We start from the raw sequence: 16,842 nt of genomic DNA, 5'->3' as shown, positions 1-16,842 counted from the left end.
TCTTGTGGTATCTGGTTTCCAGGAAAAGAGTATTTACATGAAGGAGAATTTACGTGGATGTAGTGCAGATGATAAGAAAGGGATGATTGTTAATGTTATAAATGATAAGATGTTGGATGTCCTGGCTCTAAGCAAAACAAAGCTGAAGGGGGTAGATGAGTTTGAATAGAGAGAAATCAATGGGATTTAAGTCAGGAGTATCTGAGAAAGTTAGAGCTAAAGAAGGGGAAGCAATAATATTCAGGGATCAGTCATGGAAGGAGAAGAGGGAATAAAAATGAATAAATTGAAGGATTTTGTGGATTAAAATAAGGGCTGGATGCAAAAAGTGGGTCACAGTAAGTGTGCATGCACCTGGAGAAGAGATGAGTGTAGAAGAGAGAGATAGATTTTGGGAGATGTTAAGCAAGTGCGTTGGAACTTTTGAACCAAGTGAGAGAGTGATTGTGGTAGGGGACCTAATGCTACAGCTGGAGAAACATTTAGAAAGGGTGTGGTAGGTACGTTTAGGTGCCAGATGTACATAATAATGGAGGCCCTTTGAATAAACTTTGTATAGAAAGGGATTTGGTTATAGATAATAGACATTTTTAGAAAAAGAGGATAAAAAAGTATATAAGACATGATGTAGTGCATAATGACAGTAGTTTGTTGGACTACGCATTGATATGTAAAACACTGTTCGGTAGACTTCAGAATGTACATGTTTAGACAGGCCACAGATATATCAGATCAATTTTTAGCTGTAGCTACAGTGAGAGTAGAAGGTAGATGGGATACAAGGAAAATAGAAGCAGCAAGTAAGAGAGAGGCGAAGATGTATAAAGTAAAAGAGAAGGCAGTTAGGGTAAGATACAAACAACTATTGGAGGATAGATGGGCTATTGAGAGTATAGGCAATAGGGTCGAAGATGTGTGGGGTAGGTTTAAAAATGTAGTGTTAGAGTGTTCAGCAGAAGTTTGTGGTTACAAGAACGTGGGTGTGGGAGGGAAGAGGAGCGATTGGTGATGGGATTGTGTATAGTGAGCAATAAGGGAGAAAAAGTTAGCATATGAGAGGTTTTTACAAAGTAGAAGTGATGAAAGAAGGGAGGAGTATAGAGAGACATAAAGAGAGGCTAAGAAAGTGGTGAAGCAATGTAAAAAGAGAGCAAACGAGAGAGTTGGTGAGATGTTATCAGTAAATTTTGTTGGAAGTAAGAAAAAGTTTTCGAGTGAGATTACTAAATTGAGGAAGCCTAGGGAACAAATGGATTTGATAGTTAAAAATAGGAGAGGAGAGTTATTAAATGGAGAGCTACAGGTATCGGGGAGGGGGAGGGAATATTTTTGAACATTTGTTTAATGTTAGTGAAGATAGTTATGCTGTGATTTCGTATATAGGGCAGGAGTGAGTGAGGAGGAGCCAGTTGTGAGTGTGGGGGAAGTTCGTGTGGCAATGGGTAGAATGAAAGTGGGTAAGGCAGCTGGGATTGTTGGGATAAAGATAGAAATGCTAAAAGCAGGTGGGAGTATAATTTTGGAGTGGTTGGTGCTTTTATTTAATAAATGTATGGAAGAGGGTAAGGTACCTAGCGATTGGCAGAGAGCATGCATAGTTCCTTTGTATAATGGCAAAGGGGATAAAAGAGAGTGCAAAAATTATAGGAAAATAAGTCTGATGAATATACCTGAAAAAGTGTATGGTAGAGTTATTATTGAAAGGAATAAAAGTAAGATGGAGAGCTGGATAGCAAATGAACAAGGAGGGTTTAGGAAGGGTAGAAGGTGTGTAGACCAAGTGTTTACAGTGAAACATATAGATGAACGGTATTTAGATAAAGGCAAAGAGGTTTTTGTGGTATATATGGATTTGGAAAATGCGTATGCCTGGGAGGATGGCGGGGGGGGGGGGAAGGGCAATGTGGCAAATGTTCCAAAAGCATGGAATTGAAGGCAGGTTATTGAAAGCAGTGAAGAGTTTTTACGAGGATAGTGAGGCTCAGGTTAGGGTATGTAGGAAAGAGGGAGATTATTTCCCAGTAAAAGTTGGCCTTAGACAAGGATGTGTGATGTCTCTCTGGTTGTTCAATATATTTATAGATGGGGTTGTAAGAGAAGTGAAGGCGTGGGTGTTGGCAGGAGGTGTGGAGTTAAAAGATAAAGAATCAACATACTCAAAGTGTGAGTTGTCACAGTTTCTCTTTGCTGATGACACTGTGCTTTTGGGAGATTCTGAAGAGAAGTTGAAGAGGTTGGTGGATGAATTTGGTAGGGTATGTAAAAGAAATAAAATGAAAGTGAATATAGGAGACAGTAAGGTGATGAAGATAAAAAAAAAACAGATAATGAAAGATTGGATAACAGATTGGAAGGTGTGGCATGCAAAGAGTACAAACCAGGGGACTGAGGGTTGATGATGGGGCCCCATCATTCAACCAGTACCCAGGTTCCAGCCAATGAGAAGATGGTTTTGGCATTCACAAAGGTTATGTGGGTACCACTCTCCTGTCTGCCCTTGTCATTCCCATTCTAGAGCTGGTTGAAACATGGTCTGCTCTCTAGTGGCTTCTATTCTGCCTTGCTTACCGTAGAGTGCACTAATATCTATCACTGTACATAGTGTATATAGTGTACATACTTCTGTTCTAATTGGTGAAGGATAATATAAGTCAAAAGTTTTTCTGCTGTGTTTATTTTGCTCCCTTTACACCCAGGATAACAGGCCATTTGGACTCCGGGGTTGTAAAATGGGGGCCTGTCCGGGAGATGAACCCAGGACCTCTCCTGTCTGCTCTTGTCATTTAACACTGATGTAAATTCCTGTGCCTTACCAAGCAATGCTATGTGAACTAACAATGCCCAATGCTGTTCTGGCCACCTCAAGGCTCGAGCCTGATTTTCGAAAGCTTCGAAAAATTGTTCTGGTTCTGCCTCACTGAAGCGGGGAACAAGTTGTACTGCTTTCTGTAAACTAAAGTCATTTACAAGATGCGAAAACTGCCTCCTTTCTCCCTATCAAACTCTTCTTTTGCAAATGCTCTCTGTTCCCTAGTCTGCTCAAGATTGATTTTTGCCAGCTCAAGTGCCAACGCCACTGATTCACCTTGAGAAAACCCTGCTGCACTAGATTGACGATTTTGCTCCATTGATGTATCATCTTCTTCCTGCGAGAACATGAGAGTTTTATTCCTGGTTCCCGTAGAGGGAGAAGTCTGATGTGCCATTTCCTCTTCCCGAAATTTGTCAGTTATCAGTGAACGCAGTTGCGCAGCTGTGAGGGTGCGTTTGTAATCAATACGCATACGCCTACAAGGTGGATATGCAATAGCAAAGCTGACTGCAAAATCTTCACACCGAACAAGCTAGTAGCGAGCTGTTGAACGAACATACAATAGCAAGGCTGACCATAGTGAAGCAACTGACACACAAAGTTTGTAAAGCATTGGCAAAGCTAATGCAATGCCAGACAGCAAGCTACACAATGTTCCTGCTTCCAGCTTCACCCTAGGCTCAACCCTTTCTTCCAGCTCCTGGACAGGCCCCATATTACAACCCAGGAGTCCAAATGGCCTGTTATCCTGGGTGTAAAGGGAGCAAAATAAACACAGCAGAAAAACTTTTGACTTATATTATCCTTCACCAATTGGAACAGAAGTATGTACACTATATACACTATGTACAGCGATAGGTATTAGTGCACTCCACGGTAAGCAAGGCAGAATAGAAGCCACTAGAGAGCAGACCGTGCTTCAACCAGCTCTAGAATGGGAATGACAAGGGCAGACAGGAGAGTGGTACCCACATAACGTTTGCGAATGCCAAAACCATCTTCTCATTGGCTGGAACCTGGGTACTGCTTGAACGATGGGGCCCCATCGTCAACCCTCAGTCCCCTGGTTCACTGGTTGGGGGAGATAGCCTGTAAATGAGGGTGTGTACATGTGCCGAATAAAGGTTACATACTCTTTGCATGCCACAGGTACCCACATAACCTCTGTGATTGCCAAAACCATCTTCTCATTGGCTGGAACCTGGGTACTGGTTGAACAATAGGGCCCCATCGTCAACCCTCAGTCCCCTGGTTTGTGGTTGGGGGTGATAGCCTGTAAATGAGGGTGTGTACATGCGCCGAATAAAGGTTACGTACTCTTTGCATGCCACAGAGGGAGAGAATATGGAGGAGGTGAATATATTCAAATATTTAGGAGTAGACGTGTCAGCAGATTAGTCTATGAAAGATGAGGTGAATCATAGAATTGATGAGGGGAAAAGGGTGAGTGGTGCACTGAGGAGTCTGTGGCGACAAAGAACTTTGTCCAATGAAGCAAAGAGGGAAAAGTATGAGAGTATAGTTATACCAGCACTCTTGTAAGGGTGGGAATGGTGGGTGGTGAATGTTGCAACAAGGAGAAGGCAGGAGGCAGTGGAGATATGTGTGAGGGCAATGTGTGGTGTGAATATAATGAAGAGAATTTGTAGTTTAGAAATTAGGGCTGAGGAGGGGTTGTTGAGGTGCTTCAGGCATATAAAGAGGATGGAAGAAAACAGAATGACTTCGAGAGTGTATAAATCTGTATTGGAGGGAAGGGGGGGGGGTAGAGGTCGGCCTTGGAAAGGTTGGAGGGTGAGTTTAAACAAGGTTTTGTATGCGAGGGGCTTGGTCTTCCAGCAAGCATATGTGGCCGTGTTAGATGGGAGCGAATGGAGACGAATGGATTTTAGGACTTGGCATGGTGTTGGAGTTTGAGCGAGGTAACATTTATGAAGGGATTCAAGGATGCCGGCATCCCGGACTTGAGTTCTAGAGATGGGAGGTACAGTCCTGGCACTCTGGAGGAGTGTTAGTGTTGCAGTTTTATAACTGTAGTGTAAAGCACCCCTCTGGCAAGACAGTGATGGAGTGAATGTTGATGAAAGTTTTTCTTTTTCGGGCCACCCTGCCTTGGTGGGAAATGGCCGATGTGTTAATAAACAATAAATAGTCATTGGTGGTGAGAAATGGAAGTGTTATTGATCTCTGCTATGTCTTGAAGACTTCCTGGTGATCTGTTCCACACTAGCTGCTGAAATGGTCTTGGGTCATTTATTTTTGTCTGTCTGGCTATGCATCTGATTTTGTTCTGATACAGACTTTTTCTTCTGTACTGATTTTCGTCTGAAACAATCACTTGTGTCTACCACATTCACGAAGAGTGTTTCCGTTGTAATAGTGATTGTACTCACAAGCCTCCCAATTCTAATAGAAGTTTCTTCGTTTTCCCAATTACATTTTATTTTTCATTCAGTTTTACCTCAGTATCTGCATCCCATTCAGTTATCTCAGTAGTAATATCACTAAAGGTATCACGAACGACCCAAGTGGAAATAAGTCGACGAAGTGACTGATTTCCACTATGGTTATCCAAGGTAACCTGTACATATGCTGCTATGTATGATAATTATGTAGCTGTAATTCTGTGAACCTATACCTGAATAAACTTACGTTTTTTTGTGTCCTGTGAGTACACTCTTCTTTCTTTTACTCACGAAATCATAATGACTCGATTCCAAACAAACTATATCACGGGTGGGGTTAAAACCCGCGGTCAGAGAGTTATGAAATTCCAGACCGTCGGTCTGGAGTTTTATAACTCTCTGAATGCGGGTTCTAACCCCACCAGTGGTATGGTTGCTTCACTCTTGTTTCGTTATCACTGCCATCCACTTTCATTTTTTTAATTAGTAAATAAATGATGGCAATTAATTAATATATTCGTTATGCTGCGACAATGTTATATCACTGAATATCTTTTTTTTCCAGAAGATTTACATCTTCCTCTCAAGGAAAATAATGATTAATTTAAAACTACAATAAAAACTACATTTAATTGTTTCATTAGATCAAACATTATGTAATTGGTTCATTAGATAATGTTTGATCTGTTCTTGTATGTTTATATTGTGTTTCTTAGAGTGTTTATTTTAAGTGAAAGTAACTAGGAGAGTTGCTCTTAAAATATGTTAGCTTATCAATGGGAAGAATCAAAGAAAGCAGATAATTCAATTTTTTTATGATAATGAGGCTGATCTCCATATTTTATACACATTACTTAATGGATTTATTGCTCTAAAGCATATAAAGCAACAGAAAGATTTATATTCATACCTTTATATTAAGTAAACTTTTGGGAAAAAACATTTGGGAAGAGTTTTTAATTTAAAATATAATTCAAGTATGATGCTTGGCATCTGCGTTCAAGGCTACAAGAGCAGCCAGGGAGCAGTGTTGTGTGTTGGGCCGCGACCACATCAAGAGCAGCCAGGGAGCAGTGTTGTGTGTTGGGCCGCGACCACATCAAGATACCTTCACTGTGTGAGACGGTGAGTTGTTGAGCTTCACTACACCCAGTACCTAAATGTCTCTGGGGCTCTGGTGGCCTAGTGGTTAACGCTCTTGCTTCACACGGCGAGGGCCTGGGTTCGATTCCCAGCCAAAGTAGAAACATTGGGCGTGTTTCTTTCCACCTGTTGTCTATGTTCCCCATCAGTAAAATGGGTACCTGGGTGTTAGTCGACTGGTGTGGGTCGCATCCTGGGACACTGACCTAATTTGCCCGAGATGCTCAGCATAACAAGTGGCTTTCTATGTAGTAGTATGTCATTGTTGTCAGCTAGGACTGTATACCTTGTACATGTACTTGTAGTAAATAAAGATTATTATTATTCACAGTGTGAGACGGTGAGTTGTTGAGCTTCACTACACCCAGTACCTAAGCGTCTCTCTTCCCTTCCTTCATACAACTGTAATTTGCATTATTTAACAAGAGAGAAAGAAAGTATATTAGGATGAACACAATTTAATATTATGACATGATGATGAAGGACGTAATTTGAATTGCCTCATTCCTTGTGATAACTAACGAATGTTTCTTTTGGTCGACTTCAAACTTTTAGCCCTTTTGTTTATCAGTGAAAGTATCGTATTGATATTGTTTTGAGTAAATTTGAATTTAACAGTTTTATTAAACAAATTGCTTCCTTGCAATAACTAGAGAATGCCTCTTCTGATCATCTTCAAATCTTAAACGCTTGTGAAGCCTACCTTGAATTTGTGTGATTTCCCAAATTTTTTGGTTGTGTGAATGCCCAAATTGTTTAATTTTCATCCGATCAGCCTGCAAGCTAATAATCTGAAAACATAAGTACTTATAAATATGCTGGCATATTTTCCCATATTAATCACAGTAAGATGGATAGGCCTAAAGTTATGAGATACCGGGATAATCTTCCAGGATCGTGAACCGACCCAAACAGTCTTAGTTGTTTTCATCTGTGACTGCATTAGATATTTAATCAGCACACTCTTCTGTGTCCAATGCGTGCACTGAGATACAGGATCTTGTTTTTATGGTTACTGGAAACACCTTTCTCTGGTCGCCTGGAGACTGAACTAAGTCTAGTTCTATTTAATTTTCCATACTGTATTAAAAACTACAACTTCAAAAAGGTGTTTTATGTAGCATTGAGAGACATTAAGTCGAGAAGTTAGTCATGCAGCAAGTACTGTATTAAATTAAAAAAAAAATTTTTCGTCAAGTGAATCTAATATTTTAACTGGCATGCAATATATTACAAGAAATGTTTATATGAATAACAGTTACAAATGTTAGAAGAACATGTCAGGAAGCATTTATAAATTATATCAACAAACAAGGAGTTTTAATAAGCTTTGCCGACGCTACCAGGAGTATTACTTGGGTCAGAGACTAATATGTGTACTAAGGTGGTTGTAGATAAGAACCTGCACGGGACTGGCTGGTGCGTATGTGGTTATGTGAGATAACGATGAAGTAATTTCTTGGCAAGAGGTTCAGCTTTGTTATAGAAGCCGTTGTTTTGGTTGAAGTTGTTGGATATACAGATAAGTGATGATTCCACAATTCTACGGTATTGTTTTCTTCTCTGGCGATTAGTCTTGCATTTCTGTAGTTGATTAACTCTTTGACAACTTCGATCGTATATATACGTCTTACGTCTACGTCTTACGTTTTACGTCTTACGAATGGGTCTGTGGGGTCAGTGTGCACCATATAAGAAAAATCCTGCAGCACGCAGTGCATAATGAGAAAAAAAAAAAACTCCGACAATTTTTTTTAATTAAATTGCCGAATTCGTGGTCTATTTTCGTATAGTATTTATGGTTGTATTCTCGTTTTCTTGGTCTCATTTAATAGAATGGAAAACATATTATAGAAATAGAGGTGATTTTGATTGATTTTACTACGAAAAGAACCTTGAAATGGAGCTCAAAGTAGGGAAAATGTTTGATTTTTGCCCATGTTCGAAAGTAAACAAATAATGTCATTTTCCAATAAATGTCCAACTAGCCATTCTAATATATAGTCATGAATTGGTTGACATTATTTATACAATTATTACAATATTGCAGTAGTCTGCATAACAGTAAATATTCTATTTTTTGTTTGAATAAAAATTCAAAATAGAAAGTAAAAACAATATCAGAGGGGCTGGAGACGTGACTGATGAACAAAGAAAATGTTATTTTAGAGCCTGGAATGTCTGCATTGTTCATTCTGAACCCTATTTTGAAATTGTCATATTTTTTAATTTTCGTGAAATTGGCCAAATTGCAAATTTCGGACCACTTTATTGAGTAGTTGAAATCAGTAAATGGGCAGTTTCTTGTACTCAGTCCATAGAAAAAAAGGGAGTTCTAAAGAAATAGCTATCAGTTTAGTCGACTGGAACAATGGAATTAGCTGAAAATACAACTCAGAGTTGGCGAAATTGCTGATTAGTAAATATTGCCGAGGTCGCTAACTTTGCGAGAGTATAATTCCATCAGTTTTCCATCAAATTTCATTCTTTTGGTGTCATTACAATGGGGAAAAGATTCTCTATCATTTCATAAAATAATATTTTTTTTCTGAAATTTTGCGGCACCAGGATACACCTCACGATTTGGGGATGCGACAGTCAAGGGGTTAAATGATTGTATGAATTTCGGTGTTGAACACAGTCGCACACGGTTGTGCTCCGTCAAAAACTGCGTCTTGATAGTAGCAGAGGGAACAGAATGCGGGAAATAAGCGTGTGCAACCATAAAGTGCATATACTCCTTTGAACAAACAAAAAAGGAATATCGGTGAACACAAAATAGGAAAATATGGATTACAGTGTCACATGGAGAGTGCCGGTGGAGGAACGGTTACTGTGGGAATATACCTGACCAGCACTAGTGAATTATTGCCGGATGTCGACACAAGTGGAAATAAACAGATATTGAACTATCTATAAGTAATATAGTGAGTGACAAGGATATATATGTGCAGTGACATAGTGAACTAAATTGTAGATAAGAGTAATCTTAATTATCCCCCAGTATAGCGTACAATATATAGTGTAGATGTGGGAATATCTTACAAGCGACTGGCACTAGTGAACTATTGCCAGAGGTCCAGTGAAGTGTTAATAACGGATGAGTAATTACTATAGCCATAAGAGATAAAACGAGTGGTGGTAGCATTGAGGTGCAGGGAATCACAGCATACATAAATTGATCATACTACTGTTACCTCTACTAAACAGGAAATAAACTTTTCCATAGAAGTGTAGGGGAAAGTTAGCGTAGGCCTAGCTGCTGTGTGAATAATAAAACAATGATCCCAGTATAGCGCAGTGAAAAGTGTATTTTGAAAGAATACAGTGTATATCCTTGAGATAAACAGTGTACAGCACTACATAAAAGAAAATTAAATAATAATAATAATAATAATAATAAAAATAATAGTGAAGTGTGGCAGTGTGGGTAAATCTTGCCCACACACCCACCCTACACCCACCACCCACCCTACATCACCACCCACCCTACACAACCCCCCACCCTACACCCACCACCCACCCTACATCACCACCCGCATACTGCAAACTTGGTTCGTATAAATACCTCTTGCATATTACTGGCACCAGCAATAGAAAGGTAAAGTGGAAATCAATTTTCTTCCGTGGCATACAGAGTGTAGTAGGATACAGACAGGATGTCAGCACAGCATATCTGTGGGACATGTAAAAAAATCCTTGGAGGGAAATCCAGAATCACATGCAATCTATGCTCTTCCAAACACCATATCTCTTTTACTAGACTAAATACAGCCTCAAAAAATGACCTCGAACTAGCAAGGTGCTTCTGGTTGTGCAATAAAGATGTAGAACTTTGGGCAGGTATCAGAAAGGTACTAAGGAGAGTAATAAATGATAAAAATAATCAAGAAAACAAAGATGACCTCTTGGATAGTCTACCAAAAATATATAAAACATGGGAGCAAGAGATAGTGTATCAAAAAATGCAGAATGTCCATACCACAACAGATGACTCGAAACTATCTAGTCACCCACATAGTGCTAAACCAGACCCATCCCCCAGTCATAGCACTAATACCCACAGTGCTGGTGCTGGCCCAGGCTCAGCCCCCAGCCCCAGTGCTGACTCAGACCCAGCCCCCAGCCTTACTGTCAGCCCAGACTCTACTAGGGACCCTACCACAACCACCACTAAAACCGTAAATATACAACCATCATTGCCCAAGACCGTGGCCCACAGTACAGATGTTGGAGAGGAGTCTCCTACTTCTTCCTCTACTGAGGAAAGTAGATGGAATCCAGGACGGGGTGGCCCTGGCTTGGATACTGAGGATTATAGTGTAGTCCCAGAACCTGCAGAAATTGACAACACACCTCCCAACAATTCTCAACCAAAGGTGAATTTATGCAAATATTATGCTTAGGGCATCTGTAAGCATGGAATATCAGGAAAAAATGGGACATGCAACTTTGAGCATCCCAAAAAATGTAACGACCTCTTGTCTAAAGGAGTGTGTCATTCTTCTTCCTGTACTTTATTTCACCCAAAAATGTGTCACTCCTCAGTCTTCGAGAAGCAGTGTTACAACATTGACTGCCCTGCATACCGTCTGAAAGGGACCAGGAGGCACAGACCCCACAAGACAAACAGTAGTAGCTACGACAACCCAACTCCAGGCGATTTTTTAGTGGCAGGAAACGGAAAAATGGAAGGAAATAACAAAAATAATCCACCACCTTGGAGCCTTGTTGGACTGGAGGAGCAGCCAGTGGCCACCCATGGCCCACCAGAATTACAACTACTGATGCCAATAACAAAATTCCCCCAACAAACACAGAATACAACCTCGTTCATATTTGCTAATATACAGGGCCTTAAGCCATCCACCAACAACAAAATACCTTTTATCAGTGGACTGCTAAAGGAGTCTAATGCAATGTTTGCAGCCTTTACAGAGACTCACACAAAAGATCACTTTGACAGTGAAATATGGAAAAGTGGTTACAACCTTTTTAGATGCGACAGAATGAACAGGCAACAAGGGGGGGTTGGCCTGTATGTCAAAGAGTCCCTCATCTGCATGGAGTTGCTGAACACCACAAAAGAGGTAGTTGAAGTTCTATCAATAAAGATCGAGAACCAAAACTTAGTCATTGTGGTTGTATATAAGCCACCAGATGCAACCCCCCAACAGTTCAAGGAATACTGAAAATTGATAAACTGTCTGGAAAGCCTTCCAGCTCCATCCCCAAACATCTTACTGCTTGGTGATTTTAACCAAAGGCATACAAAATGGAAGAATGTAGCAAATAATGTTATAGCTGAAACAATCCCCGGAGGTAGCGCAGACGAAAAGTCACACACACATGAGCTACTAAGCCTTTGCGAAAATTAAGCCAGCAGACAGTGGAACCAACAAGACTAGAAAACACACTTGACCTTATCTTCACAAATAATGAGGACCTGATAAGAGACATAAGAATATCAAAAACAACTAATTCCGATCGCAACCTAATCGAAGACCAGTTGTACATGCATAGGGGTCCTGATCAGCAGAATGCATGTACCTGTGAAGGTGTCTTCACAAAATACAACTTCAACAACAAGAACATCAACTGGGACCAGGTAAACCATGTCCTAAACGAAACGTTGGGAAGATATCTTAAATGACATGGATCCAAACCAGTGCCTTGAAAGGATCAACATGGGTGAAATTCCAGTCACTTAAAACAACGGATATAGCCCAACTCCATAAAGGTGGCAGCAAAGCATTAGCTGAGAATTATAGACCAATAGCTCTGACGTCCCACATCATAAAAATCTTTGAAAGAGTGCTAAGAAGCAGGATTGCTAATCACTTGGATTCCCAAAATCTGTACAATCCAGGGCAACATGGGTTCAAGGCAGGTCGCTCCTGCCTCTCACAACTACTGGATCACTATGACATGGCCTTGGATGCACTGGAAGAAAATCAGAATGCAGATGTAATATGCACAGACTTTGCAAAAGCTTTTGACAAATGCGATCATGGCGTAATAGCCCATAAAATACGTGCTAAAGGAATAACTGGGAAAGTGGGGAGATGGATCTTCAACTTCCTAACAAATCGAACACAAAGAGTAGTGGTCAACAGAGTTAAATCGGAGGCTGCCATAGTGAAGAGCTCTGTTCCACAAGGCACAGTACTCGCCCCCATCTTATTCCTCATCCTCATATCAGACATGGACAGAGATATACATCACAGCACTGTATCATCCTTTGTGGATGATACTAGGATCTACATGAGGCTGTCATCTGCTTAGGACGTGGTTAACGGTAAACAATATGATGCTCAATGAGGACAAACAACTACTCCGTTATGGAAAACTGGAGGAGATAATAACTAGAACAGAGTATACTACAGACTCTGGCCATACAGTAGAGCGGAAAAATAATGTAAGGGACCTGGGAGTAGTAATGTCTGAGGATCTCACTTTCAAGGATCACAACAGTGCCACGAATGCATGTGCAAAGAAAGTGATAGGATGGATAATGAGAACGTTCAAAACGAGAGATGCCAAGCCAATGATGATCCTTTTCAAATCACTTGTTCTCTCTCTAGGCTGGAATACTGCTGTACATTAACATCTCCATTCAAAGCAGATGAAATCGCAGATCTAGAGAGTGTACAGAGATCCTTTACTGCACGTATAAGTTCTGTCAAGCACCTTAACTACTGGGAACGCTTGGAAGCACTTGACTTGTACTCGTTGGAATGCAGGAGGGAGAGATATATCATAATCTACGCTTGGAAAATCCTGGAAGGAATGGTCCCAAATCTGCACACAGAAATCACTCCCTATGAAAGCAAAAGACTGGACAGGCGATGTAAAATGCCCCCAATTAAAAGTAGGGGCGCCATTGGTACACCATAAGTGTCTGGGGCCCAAGACTGTTCAACATCCTCCCATTAAGCTTTAGGGGAATTGCCAATAAACCCCTGGTTGCCTTCAAGAGAGAGCTGGACAGACACCTAAAGTCAGTGCTGGATCAGCCAGGCTGTTGCTCATACGTTGGACTGCGTGCGGCCAGCAGTAACAGCCTAGTTGATCAGGCCGTGATCCATCGGGAGGCCTGGTCATGGACCGGGCCGCGGGGGCGTTGATCCCCAGAATAACCTCCAGGTAACCTCCAGGTAACCTACAGGCTTTCTGTACCGCAAATGAACTAGGAGGGATAAAAAAGAAGAATTGAAAAATTATGGAAAAAAAATTCTTACCGAAAAATAGTGCATAGTTTTGGCAACAGGTTGATGCAATCAGATTGTTTCTATGATATTTCTATGTTTCACCAAAAATGTCATTTTTTTTCTTCTTGCTGTCATCAAGAGGACATGATTGTAATTAGCAATTTTTTTATATTTTTACTCCAAAAATTATGATTTATATAATTGTTTGTTTCTAAATACTCTACATGGGAACTTCTCTGAGAACTAAATTCAAGAGCGCAGAGTGATTGCAGTTAAGTCGCCTGTGGGCTGTCAGCATGAGTGGATGTGTGCATCATGCTGAAATATGGCGCGCCATGACCGTAGAGTTTTACAGAAACATAATATATGTATAACTCAGGAATAAGCTATTGATATTATTTCATTTTTTTTTTTTTGCGAGAAGTATTTATAGGAGTGTCATGATTTTTGCACACGTTATTGAGGCATGATTGTTCTGTTCAGCTTCAAGAGGGATTTTGCAAAATTTTGCTTTTATTGGTTTTGTCCTCTCAAAAAAGTCCTTTAATGAAGGAACACGTTCAACATTTTTTATTATGCAATCTGTTGTCATTCTGCTCAAACACTTTTGAAATAAAGACTGTCTATCCTTTTATCTTTTATCTGATGTCAACTAGAACATTGTACATCTTACCAACCTTGTAAAGGAGTGAGAATTTTATGCCCTGTAAAATAGGGCCCCATTTATTTTTTTATGTATCTTTTAAAGCAAAAATTCACTACAAACACAGTGTGTAGGTTTTAAATGTTGCTTATATCAAAGTAAAAATATAAATGAAATCGAAAAAATAATAATTTTCATTCTCAGTACCCTTAAATCATCCGATCTGCCTGAGTACTGGTGTTCTAGGGATCTCTGGAAGTTTAGTCTACGTATTATTTGGTGCAGACATTACAAGGGATTCTGTATACCCATGCAGAGGATTTAAGCTTTACCTGTCTATTACTGGTAATGTCCTTGATGGTGGTCGATGTGGAGGTAGAGACTTGGAAATGGAATTGGTGGGGAGAACTATGTATCTCTTCTCAGCATTGTCTTCTCTGGGTATGTTAAAGATGTTTAATGACCGTCGTCTGCAGTCTCTGATGAAGTGACGAGAATAGTCAAGTTTAGAAAATACTTGTTCAATTAGAGAGCATCCTTCCCCAAAGAACTCATAACCACAGATTTGTAGTGCTTGGACTGCACACAAGAGAAAGCATATAATCACTTCATACTGATTATGTGTTTATTTTTCCATTGTGTCGGTATTTCATACCATTTATTTCCAAGGACACACTTCACTATTACATAACCGAATGTTAGCAGACTTTACAAAACTATATAAGATAAACTTGCAAGATTTGAATGCTTGTTGAAAGTAGTTAACTTTCATTTTTAACATTGTAATCTGCTGTCTAGAATAATATAACCAATGAGGGTACATAGAACACAGTTTACCTAAGTTTGCTAAACAGAATCAATAAATCAAGTTTTCATCTCCATACCTGAGAGAACTTGTCTGTTTATATTGTCTTCTTTCGTACCCGATAATTGAGTGAACCCGAATTTGATAGAAGTGAGAAGTTTCTGACCATTATCATCATTAGTTAATTCACTTCACAGAAATTATGTAGCTTAACCATATTGCAGACATGATCTAATAACTCACTCTACTGAATGAAAATTTGTCTATCAAGCAATTTATATGTCTCTTTGGAATCATTATTTAATATATTCTGTCATCTTTTTCCAGAGAGGAAAGATATAATTATTTTTGTCAGCCTACTACACAATTCTATCAAAAGGGTATTTTTCCCACTTTAATTGTAAGTTTGTAATGGAATCGGATATTTACAGATACGTGATAATAAGATAAGAAAGGAGGAACACTGAAGCAGGCCTGTTGGCCCATACTAGGCAGGACCTTCACAATCCATCCCAATAACAATATTTGCCCAACCCAGTTTTCAACACAATCCAATCAATAAGCTTTGATAATTCTAATTATTCACAGGCAAGTCCCACTCAAATCCAACTCTTCTCACTCATGTATATATCCAACTTAAATTTGAAACAACCCGAGGTTTTAGTTTCAATAACCCTACTAGGCAATCTGTTCCACTCATCAATTACCATATTACAAAATCAATACTTTTTTTTGTATCCTTTCAAAATCTAAGCTTGTCTAATTAGAATCCAGTATTACAGGTTTTCTCTTGGAGAGACATCCTCAAGATCTTATTTATATCCTCTTTATCAATACCCATCTTCCACTTGTACACTTCGATCATGTCACCCTCATTCCTCGTCTTACAAGTGAATGTAATTTAAGGGTCTCTAATTTTTCTTCATACGGAAGCTTTCTAAGGCAATGCATTAAGTTTGTCATTCATCGTTTTTCATTCATTATATCCATTCTGTAATATGAAGACCCGAACTGAGCTGTGCAATCTAGATGATGCCATATTAATGATTTAAAAAACTGTAATATATCCGCTGGACTTCTGTTGCTTGCACTTTATAATAATATCTTTATTTACTACCAGTACATGTACAAGGTATACAGACCATAACTGACATCAATGACATACTACTATATAGAAAGCCCCTTGTTATGCTGAACATTTCTGAAAAATTAGGTCAGTTTTGTCCCAGGATGCGACCTACACCAGTCCACTAACACCCAGATACTCATTTTACTGATGGATGAACAGGTACAGCAGGTGTCTTATGCAAAAGCGTCCCTAATGTTTTCCTGCAGTACCAGAGGAGATTCAAACTCCGTGTGTGAGCTGAGTGCGCTAGCAATCGAGCTACGGGACTTTTTAATCAATTTGTCTTATTACGTACGCTTAGGCACTGCTGTCTTCGTTTAAGGTTGCTGCTCACCATAACCCGAAAGACATTTTCGCATTCTTTATGGCTAATTTTTACATTATTAAGCTGATAAATTCTGAAGTTCCTTGACATCTATGTATGAATCGATTATCCTATCTATCTTCGTGTCCTCAGCGACTTTGCTCATGTCACTAGTAAATCCAAGATCATTTAAATACATTGTAAACAACAACGGGCCTAAAACTGATCCCTGTGGAACGCCACTTGTTACAGATCCCCTCCCAGATTTAACCCCATTTATGCACACTTTCTGCTTTCTGTTCGTGAACCATGAGACTCAATCCATGCCAGCACTTTTCCCCAATGCCATGAGCTGCCACTTTCTCTAACAGTCTCTGGTGCGGAACTCTA

At 39.7% G+C, this 16,842-nt stretch overlaps 1 protein-coding gene across 1 annotated transcript in view; it reads left to right on the top strand.

The window, feature by feature from the left end:
• Positions 1-6,231: 6,231 nt before the first annotated feature.
• LOC128703103 (uncharacterized) overlaps positions 6,232-16,842 on the top strand; it is a 209,150-nt gene continuing 198,539 nt past the window's right edge. Inside the window, exon 1 of the mRNA XM_070103530.1 lies at positions 6,232-6,342. The gene's annotated coding sequence lies outside the window, so the exon portion shown is untranslated. The remainder of the gene's footprint in view (positions 6,343-16,842) is intronic.

This window comes from Cherax quadricarinatus, chromosome 85 (genome assembly GCF_038502225.1).
Source record: "Cherax quadricarinatus isolate ZL_2023a chromosome 85, ASM3850222v1, whole genome shotgun sequence".
NCBI lineage: Eukaryota > Metazoa > Arthropoda > Malacostraca > Decapoda > Parastacidae > Cherax > Cherax quadricarinatus.
Note: the sequence above shows the minus strand (reverse complement) of the source record. Positions and strands in the feature narration are given on the sequence as shown.